Source organism: Gopherus evgoodei, chromosome 6, assembly GCF_007399415.2.
Source record: "Gopherus evgoodei ecotype Sinaloan lineage chromosome 6, rGopEvg1_v1.p, whole genome shotgun sequence".
NCBI classification, from domain to species: domain Eukaryota; kingdom Metazoa; phylum Chordata; order Testudines; family Testudinidae; genus Gopherus; species Gopherus evgoodei.
In genome coordinates, this window is record NC_044327.1 from 80,035,143 (window position 1) to 80,044,538 (window position 9,396).

General features: G+C 37.0%; 1 long non-coding RNA gene across 6 annotated transcripts in view; it reads left to right on the top strand.

Annotated features, from left to right (window-relative positions):
* The window catches only part of LOC115653333, a 157,757-nt gene extending 150,329 nt beyond the window's left edge, over positions 1-7,428 (top strand). For all 6 annotated transcript variants that reach the window (XR_004000901.1, XR_004000906.1, XR_004000902.1 and 3 more), the window contains 2 exons: positions 3,098-3,245; positions 7,379-7,428. This is a non-coding gene — a long non-coding RNA (uncharacterized LOC115653333). The remainder of the gene's footprint in view (positions 1-3,097; positions 3,246-7,378) is intronic.
* The last annotated feature ends 1,968 nt before the right edge of the window (positions 7,429-9,396 follow it).

Below are 9,396 nucleotides of genomic sequence, written 5' to 3' on the forward strand. Positions count from 1 at the left end.
TCACTCATGAATGTGGGTGCCAACCTCAGGGCAGACTGACACATCAGGGCACAAACCCCAATTCAGGTGTGTGTTCTGTGGTTGGTGAAATCTAACTAAGCATCCAATGTGAATACCTCAAGCTCTATATCAGTCTTAGTCACAGGCAGTCCCCTTAGACACTCCAGTTTATCTTGCAACCCAGGAAAGTCTGCCTTTGTGATAGATAGTCCCTTATATCATAAATCACAACAATATTCAAGTTACTCCCAGTCCCAAAGGACTAGTCGCTTGCCCCAAGTCAGTTGTACCTCAGATCTCAAACCAAAGACAACACTTGCAGTCAATTCTATAATAAACTAACTAAAGATTTATGAACTAGGAAAAGGAAATGAGTGATATTTACAAGGTTAAAGCTGGTAAACATACACATACAAATGAGATACAGTCTTAGGTTCCAAAAGCTAATCACAGCTGCTATAATGTGCAAGCTGTAAATGTCCTTTAAGGCTAACCCAAGCTAAAAGCTGGGGATCCCTTGCTATGGCTGTTGGAGAATCCAAATGTTAATTAAATGGCTGTTTTGTGTGTCCATGGGTAGTACTTATGTGTCAACAAAAGAATTGTAAAACTTAATATATCAGTTACAATTATGGTGTAGATCTGAATTAGTTTAAAAACTAATTTTACAAACACCTATGTGAAAAAGTGATTTTCAACTAATGTTTTGATTGTGGGATGAGGTAGATGAATCTGCTAGACAGTGTGAATGATCTCATAAAAACAGGCAGGCTGAAGAGGATTTGTTGAACATGGCTACTGGTGCTGACATCATTGACTGAAAACATAAGTCACAAGATGGTACTATAAATTAAGTTGTCATTATTAGCTCTAGGCAGAAAACTAGACAGCTAGCAATAATAAATTGTAAAAGATTTATAGATTCTATTTAATTCATATAAGCATCCAAAAACATTTAGAATGGATGTTGAAATGAACTTGTGAGTAAAGGCCAAAGCACTTCAGTTAATATCCAGAGGTTCAGATATATGAATTGCTGTGCAGTATTCAGGTATTCATACAGTGGTATTTGTTAGATGTGACATGCACAGTGTTAATCTGGAAACTAAAGGGTTAATTGTTACATAGGTCACACATGGGTTAAACTGGAATCCAATGAGCTATGGTGCCCCTGTTGACTAGACATACCTTGAACAAGTCAAAGGTGATATATTGTTGTAGGCAATATTCCAACTGCCCTTAGTGTAATTAATGCAGATAGCACAGGACAGAAGAGCAGGTTGAGAAGTGTGGTTTCTTCTGTATGGTTAGACTGCTGTTTTGTTTTCTTAAGGTCCAGTCTTGCAAGGCATTGAGCACCCTGAACTCACATGTGGTCAACAGAGGTGATCAACACCTCACAAGAGCATCCTTATACACCTTTACTATGTCCTTTTCACATTCAGATAAGAGTCAATAATTTTGCTAAAGAAATTCTCGTTTCATCGTTCCTCTCTACAAAATAGTAACCAAACGCCTCATGGTGTCATGAGAATCCCAAAATATATGTAGCCAAATTCACAGCTTTACTGTGTAGTGTAAATAGGACCCTATAAAGGGTTGGTAATACAGGATAACCATACAACACACATGAAACTTGAAGCCAAATGCAGTTGTTTTCAACCTCTTAAGATATGCAGGAAGGAATCTGTATAACTGTACTTAAGTTCACCATTGCTGTTAATAAAATGCTTGCTGTTCCATTTTGTATGGATGATAGTCCTGTCCTCTCCTGTGTAGTTATACTTGCACAATAACAATCTTTTTCATTCACACACAGTCTTGTTTCCAAAATGACCATCGTGTTAATGTTATATATTTGATTATATAAAGGGATTTCTGTAAGAATTTTTAATGAAATTCATAGGCAAATTGTTCCCTTTTCCACTTGTTTATTTATAATTGTAAAATTATATTTAGTAGAGATTTACTCTTACCAGGAATCATTTTTAGGTGCTTTTTTTTATATTTGCAGTTTGGTTTCACATTAATTATGGGCAAGTTTATTACAGGAGTGAAGGAGAGACTGAGACAATAAAAACTACAGTATACCTCAGTTAATATATGTATATTAGTCATATTTCTTAAAAAGCCAGAGGCCAAAATGTTCTAACTTGGGTGCCTAAAATTAAGCACTAAATCCATAGCCAACTATTTATAACTGGTCTGAATTTAAAGGTGGTGAATTTCCCTAACTCCTATTGGAAACTTTAAATGCATACATCACTTAAGTATCTTTTGCTTAATTGCATAATTACTTATTGTCTATCCATAAGAGAAATTTACTCTTGATCTGACCCCATTAGATTGAATGTGTTGCTACTCCATTTAATTACATATTAGCAATATATAAATCAATAAATAAACAACAAAAATGACTAATTGCATAATTTGACTTTATGCATTCTGAAGAGGTATAAATATTGAACTTTACAGAGCAGTACATACAGATAAATTAGGGGTTGGAAAACCTCATAAGATTTAGTCCACTCACCAGTTTATTTCAGACTGTGTAGTAAATGTAAGAGCTAATTTCATCCCTGGTTAATGACATTTAGATGTATAAAAACTGGGCCTTGATTCTTCACTATGTTGCTTCAGTTAAACTTCAGTGGAATTACTCTTGATTTACATGAATGTGAGCTGAGAATCAGGCCCCAGGATTGTGTGACATGGAAGTTTTCTTTGTATTAGTTTGAACATAAAAATTCAGTTCTTTCAGATTCCAGCCATGCGACGTGCTGGGAATCACGTGATTGACTTCAATGGGCGAAGAAGAACCCATCACCTCACATATGGTACTCTGTACTTTTCAGCATTAGGCTCTAAATGCTTAATTGTAGGAAGCTACTTACTCCAGTAATGTGCATATTCAGGAGCTGATCCCTTGTATTATACATCAGTAAAGTGCAGTGTATATATTGCACATTCTGGCAGCTCACATGGCATATCTATTTAAAGCTATTGTTTTACTCTATACTTATCCGAAAGGAGTTAAATTATGGGTACTTTTTTATACACTGCTCTTAAATATAATTATATCTCTTCATTTTTATAGGAAAAATGAAGTTTAGAACTGATTCTTGACACATGATGCACATTTGTCAGGAGGTCACGGTGAATCAGAATAAACAACTTCAAGAAAATGCCAAATTCAAGAAAATAAAAGTAGCTTAATATGATTTAATACCATTAAAGTGGTTAAGGTTAGTGGAAACAATCTTTGCTCTTTTCTTTTTCCCATAAATTAAAAAAGATTTTGTAATACATTATAGCTTGTGTAGCTCACTCTAACTAGGGCTATCTGTTATGGCCAACTAGAAGCTCTAGCTTGTCCAAATCATAGCTGTCAAGCTCTTGAGCAAGACTAGTCACAGAATACATGTTGCAATGATGCTTTACATCCTCCATTGGCACCAGTTTGAAATTCTGGTCCTGTTTTTTAAAATCCTTACTAGGCAGGTGTCATTCTACTTCAGGAACAGTCTTTGCATTCGTGAGGATTCTATAAACCCTCACTCAGCTGCTGCCAAACCATGAAGGATCCTATATTTCCCTATGTTTCCACAGGTAAAGTCCCCTAGGAGCCTGGAAGTCTCCCAGTAAGCATGTGTAAAGCCACCTAAGTCATGGCACCCAGTGCCTAGCTCATGCCTAGCCTCTGGCAGGATTCACAAGCTACCCACCTATCTCCACCACTCTTCACCTGTCTCCACCAGTGGGTCCTGATCCAATAGGAACACTAAGAGGGTACCTTAGAACATGTCTACTAAATCAGGGCCTGAACAAAATGTAAGCAGAGCTGTCCCTAAATGGCAGTGGTCACTGTCTCCTGGTGAATCTATTCCACTTTGCATAACTAAATAAATATTCATTTGGCCAAAGAGAGAAAGCGAGGCTGACTAAGCCTAGTGGTCAGGGCAATCCCTGGCAGTGTACAAGCACCCATTCCACTCCATGTCAGGCAGAGTGGAGAACAGCCTGTATCAGTATTCTAACCACTTTGGTAAAAGGAGACGTTCTGCTTCTTTTTTTTTTTTTAATGACCTGGCTTAGGTGCCTAACTCCAGGAGAGGGCTCATGGCTGTGATTCCCAAGTGGAGAGAGGTGCCTCCCTCTGCCCCATATTTAGGTGCCTGAGTCCCTTTGAGGTACAGGGCTTAAGGCTACACCTCTCATCTCACCATTTTCTATTGACTAACTTAGGCAGCTCCCCACTGAATGTGCTGGCTTTGGTGAATCTCATTCTTAGGTCCCTACCTCTTCCCATGCCTTGTATAGGAAGTCTAGGTACCTAATTCAGGGTGCTGGATTCCACTAAGTGACAGTACACCTAAAGTTATCTGTTGCAACATTGGGTCCAAGGCCCCTTTGTGGATCTAGCCCAAGATGCTAAATATTCTATCGACTTCCTAAATTTAAAAAGGTAAAAATACATTAGATACTTTACTAATATTGCTTTTCCTTTAAGCAATTGCTGCAATTTCCCTCAGGAATATTATGTGATGATGAACAGAGAGGGGCGAGTTAGTTGTGCAATAATGAATGGATGAAGATGTGTCCACGAGATAGCCTTTCTAGTTCATGCTAAGAAAAGGTTTGAGAACTCCTATAAACCAGCTCATTCAATGAGAAATCACACTTAAAACTCTAAAACCCCTTAACTTAGATTACGTGCTCTTTCTCTGCAGGAGACACAATCTGTTTGACCCTCAAAGATGCAAACAGCCAGAAATATGACTACAATATAAATTGTTTTGCCCTCTTTTTGTAAAGAAGCAATAATATAACAACAATAAAGAACTGATACTAAGACCTACCATCCCAGATTCTTGGATATCTATGTAATGTAATAAACCCAATACACAGTGCATTTGGAGATTAACACGACTACTGGATAATGATGTCACTGCTGCTACAATATCAACATTATGAAAAAAATCCAATGCAATTTACTCTCCATTTGAAGATATGATAAAAATTTTAAAATTCTTTACATTTAGTTAACAAATTAGACCTCCAAAAGCTACTTCAGTTTCCATTTAGCTCATCTGATGTTTAAGATCAGATGACAGGCATCTGATTTCAAAAGTCTACTTCTTGTTCTTATTATCATCATTTCACATGAGCATAACTGCTTTTATGTAATGTATAATTTTAAATACAAAAACTGTAATGGCATTTCAGCAACTCTTTGAAAGTAGACAGTTACTTTCCCTGAATTGTGTTAAAATCTGTTACAAGTCAGAGGATATATCCAGGAAGTAAGGGTGGAGATTTTTATGCATAGCATGCATGGGTTAAAGAAGAGGAGGAAAAGAAAAGAGAATTGTTGGCAGTACTCTGCCAAACTTTCACAATTAAACTCAAGGGCAGACAAAACTTTCCTGGGTTACGTTTCATTACAGCCTTGAAACTTGGACCAGCATCATTGATGTTTAAGTGCCTGAGCCTGTTTCAGTTAAATCTGATCTGATTTATGGTTTCAGATGTAAACAGGTGCAAAGCTAATTCACCTTGACATAAGGCTAACTTAGCAGTTTGGATTGAGTTCTGCTCTGAAGTTTTAGGATGAAATTATGAAAATTTCAAATTGAAATTCAGGCTGAGAACCAAAACCAAGAAAAAACCAAAACTTCTGAGCTTCACATGAGGCTGATAATTATCTAATATGACATAATATGAGAAGTAAGACAAGCACACAGGAAGGAATGGACTTTCCACAAGACAGGCCTTTCCAAGAGCAAGCTAATAAAACCCACCATCAGTTTTAACATGACAATAAAAAAGGGAGTTTTTTGTAGCATGTAGTAGTTTTAAGGAAATATAAACTGTAGTTCTGCATTACAATTATACTTGCTTTTTAAGGCACACTGTAACTTCTATGACAATGACCTTACTGAAAGGATAAGTGGATCTTATTCTGCATAGGGTAACTACAGCATTTCAAACCCTGCCTGTAAAGAAGGCCACAAGTGCTGGATTTGCCTCTGGCCAAACTACGCAGGAGAAAAACCAGCCCACAGTCTATCCAAGGCCAATCCCTGAAAACCAAAACAAATGCCGTGCCACCCATTCTGTGCAGTACTGGGCATTGTAGAAAACTCCTGTAAATGTAACCTGCTTCCTGTACTCTACATTTCCTTTTACTCAGTCAGTCTGTCTCCCTTTGCTGTGACTGCACTGCTTGTAGGAGGCTGGGATGGAGTATGGAGGATGGAGACAGATCAATTTCTCCTTCTGTTGTGGGAAGGGAGTGCTACCACTATGGATCTTGGAGAAATGGGGGCCTGAAATAATTCGATAGGGAGGTGCCGAACCAAATTGCAGGAATCAGATGTTGGGAGACTCAGAGAAAAAGACTTCCTACAGTCTCCCCTCAAATTTTTGTTCCCTTGTCTGGATGAGAGGTGCTTGCATCTTGCTTGGGCCCTCTCTTTGTCCTTGGTGACTAACAGGGATGAAGTGGAATGTCAGTCAGCTAGGGAGACCCTGCCTCCATATTTGAAAGTCAGAAGACACACTAATCATACTTAGTGCATTTCCCAATGAGCCCAGTTGCAGTCAGACTTGGTGGCGTCTGTGACTTTCCCCCGGGGGAAGGGACAGTCTTGAGTGAATAATGTCTGAAATAGCATTGTGAAGCTACCACCAATAAGGAAGTATCGTCTCAGAGTAGGGAGCAGCGTACAAATCACAGTAGCCACAGAGGTTCACAGAGTCTCTAGTGGCCACAAACCACTGAAGCTACTTTTCTGGTGGACAGATGCTAAAAAAAATAAAATAATTGTCTCTATACTGATAATTGTATTAAGTTGATCTTATAGACCATCACTGTGGAAGAGGTTATTAGTTCTACAAAAGCTATTGTATTCCAGCACTGACACATTTCCTATTGCAGCAACATATTTATATTAAATTATTTTTGGAATAAAGAATTAACTGGAGGAGATTTTGATAGACAACATTTTAGTCAATCAAAAATTTTAGCATTCTGAACACCACTCTCTTTTCTTTTTCAAACGATAAATAAAGAAGTACTGTATAGTTCATTTTCCATCCTTTTGTTTGTTCCATAAGGAACTATATAAATTTCATAGAGTTAGCAGCAGCATCAGTAAAGGTTTTACACACCTCTACATAAAAAAATAAAATAAAGATGTTGGGTGTTTTTCTTTCCTAAATATATGAAGTAGAAAGCAAGAAGAGAAATAATACTTTAGCCATGAATCAGTTCTTTCACTTGTGTAGAAAAGAGTAATTTACTTCACAGTATTTATCTTTTGTGTAATAAAGGGTAAAATGCTGACCTTTTTCTCTTTTTTTTTTTTTTTTACAGACGAAGTTTCTTAAACTCTTTTATGGAGGCTGGTTAACAATGACATAGATTTCTGAGGAACAATTCCAGAGATTTGCTTGAATGAAATATGCTGAAACCAAAAAGAAAAGCTTGGTCTTTATTATCTATGTTACAGATTAGCTTGAAGGAAATAATTATTACCAATCTGTACCATAACAGCTGTACTTAAATGAAATGTAACATTTAAGGTTTGTGGAGCAGAGGATGTTTTTTTGTTCTGGGCCTGTACAGCATGCAGCACAATGAGGTTCTAATCCATGATTGGGGATCCTAGATGCTCCCATAAAATAAATAATAATATATTAATAATAATATTTATTTTATTTGGGTTATTGATTTAATTTTATTTTTGATAATTTATCATTATCTCTTGGAGCTAAACTGTCAATGGCTCATTTATCAGGTGTGCCACTCCCAATGCATATGTAGTCCTAAAGCCTGATTCTCAACTTGTAGAAATATAAGGCCCCAATCTGGTAGTCAGATCTGTGGGAACAGTACCTGGGGACTGTGCAGAGCCCACTGATTTCAGCGCAAGTCCAGGCAAGCATAATTGTCAACCCACACAGAGTTGATTGCAGGAAAGCAGCCTTGAAACAGAAGTGACTCTGCTGAAGTCAGATGGAGTTAGACCTAGGTAAAACAGTGATGTGAGCAAAAGGAGAATAGGACCTATAACACACACTCATGTGCACATTCAGTCAAAGAAATAAAACATCTGCACTTGTAACCCACACACCTTCTGGCTGTGGTGTTCTAGCCAATCCAGTGGCACTGAGACCACTTAGAGAGGTAAAATGAGTCTGCTCTACAGCCTTAGCTAACAGCAAGTTGGCTTTTAGCTCATGTGATAGAGGCTCATGCACTAAGCTCCAGCGGTCCCAGGTTCAGTTCTGCCCACTGATGACCAGGGTCTGTTGGCGTTACACATGCATATGCACCTGAGGGATATGTAATGGGTGGTGGACATTTTGTGTCCTTCACCTGTTGCACTGGGCTTTGAAAATATGGCCCATTTTAATCAGTCCAGTTGTTTAGACATCTGTTAGGTGTAATTAGCAAAGAGATATCAAGGACATTGAAGTTGGTTCATTAGAAACCTTTTCATTTTTTATAATTTTAAAATGGTAATCAACAGGGAAAAACATACCAGATTATTGCTTATAGGTGAAGTGTGACTTTTCCAATATTTTAAGATTATATTTTATTAGTTCAAGAAAAATATGTTTATAGAAAATATATATTTACCACTTCTTAAAAGATTTTGCAGAATTTTCTGTCTTCCCTCTGTTTCTTTCACATTATATTTTACCTTTTCTGGTATTTATGCTTTTTGTTTCACATGTTCAGCAATCACAATATATCTTATACTCATGGTTTTCAATCAAAATATATTTAAAATTGCATTTAATAAATACCTTTAAAATAGTGTTAACAGAATTTTATTTTTGTTCATATTTCTGGCTTCACTATATGTTGAAATGTAATTGGTTTGTTAGGGGTCAATCCTACATTCCTAATTCAAGATAAAACTTCCATTGAAATCAATGGGAAGCCAATTGTCTTGATATGAATTTCAAGGTTGAGCCTTTAACTTAGTTTTATGAGTGTAACAGAGCCTTAAATAATTTTTCTTACCATTGTTTGGCTGAACATTTTTTCCACCAGTCTAGTTTAACTGGTGGTGTAATTAATATGTATAATTCCAAATTTTGTAATAAAATAAACTGCATATATTGTTAAGACATCTCTCTGTTCAGACTTTTCATTAACTGAAGTCCTGGAGTCCCCAGGCTTTTAACCAACTCTGGTCTTAATTTGGTGATGAAGTGGGGGGTAGGGGGTGGTTTGGTATATGTAGTTCTGATTTTGAGAAAATGACTATTTTGAACTTGATCTATCAAATGGAAAATGCATCTGGATATTATGGTGATGACTTCAATGTATGAACCTAGATAGAATAGGATAGATATTACAGTGATGGAGGTATTAAATAT